This window comes from Otolemur garnettii, unplaced genomic scaffold, assembly GCF_000181295.1.
Source record: "Otolemur garnettii isolate 467f Iridium unplaced genomic scaffold, OtoGar3 scaffold00106, whole genome shotgun sequence".
NCBI lineage: Eukaryota > Metazoa > Chordata > Mammalia > Primates > Galagidae > Otolemur > Otolemur garnettii.
The window spans coordinates 761,507-761,873 of record NW_003852501.1 but is presented as its reverse complement, the minus strand read 5'-3'; the positions used below and the strand labels follow the sequence as shown (position 1 = coordinate 761,873).

At 39.5% G+C, this 367-nt stretch overlaps 1 protein-coding gene across 1 annotated transcript in view; it reads left to right on the top strand.

Annotated features, from left to right (window-relative positions):
- MED4 (mediator complex subunit 4) overlaps positions 1–367 on the top strand; it is a 19,195-nt gene that overhangs the window by 12,764 nt on the left and 6,064 nt on the right. The window lies entirely within an intron of this gene.

Genomic DNA, 367 nt, shown 5'->3' with positions numbered 1-367 from the left:
AACAAGGATCATGTGACTGAATTTTATGATGTAGATAGTAGTAACTAAGATCGAGTACTTAGGCACCAGGCCTGGTGCTTTGTATTACAAATGCATTACTTCAGTCTTTATAACAGTTCATACAATGTCAATGTCATTATTCAAGTGAAGAAACCAAGACTTTAAATAAATAACTTATTTGCCCAAGAAGGCTAAAAAGTAAAGAGATTGCATCTAAACAGAAATTCTCTGACTCCATACTGTTAACTACAGGCACAGCAGATGCCTGTAGTTCCAGCTACTTGGGAGGCTGAGGCAAAAGGATTGCTTGAGCCCAAGAGTTTGAGGGTGCTTTGAGCTATACTGACACCACAGCCCTCTACCTAGG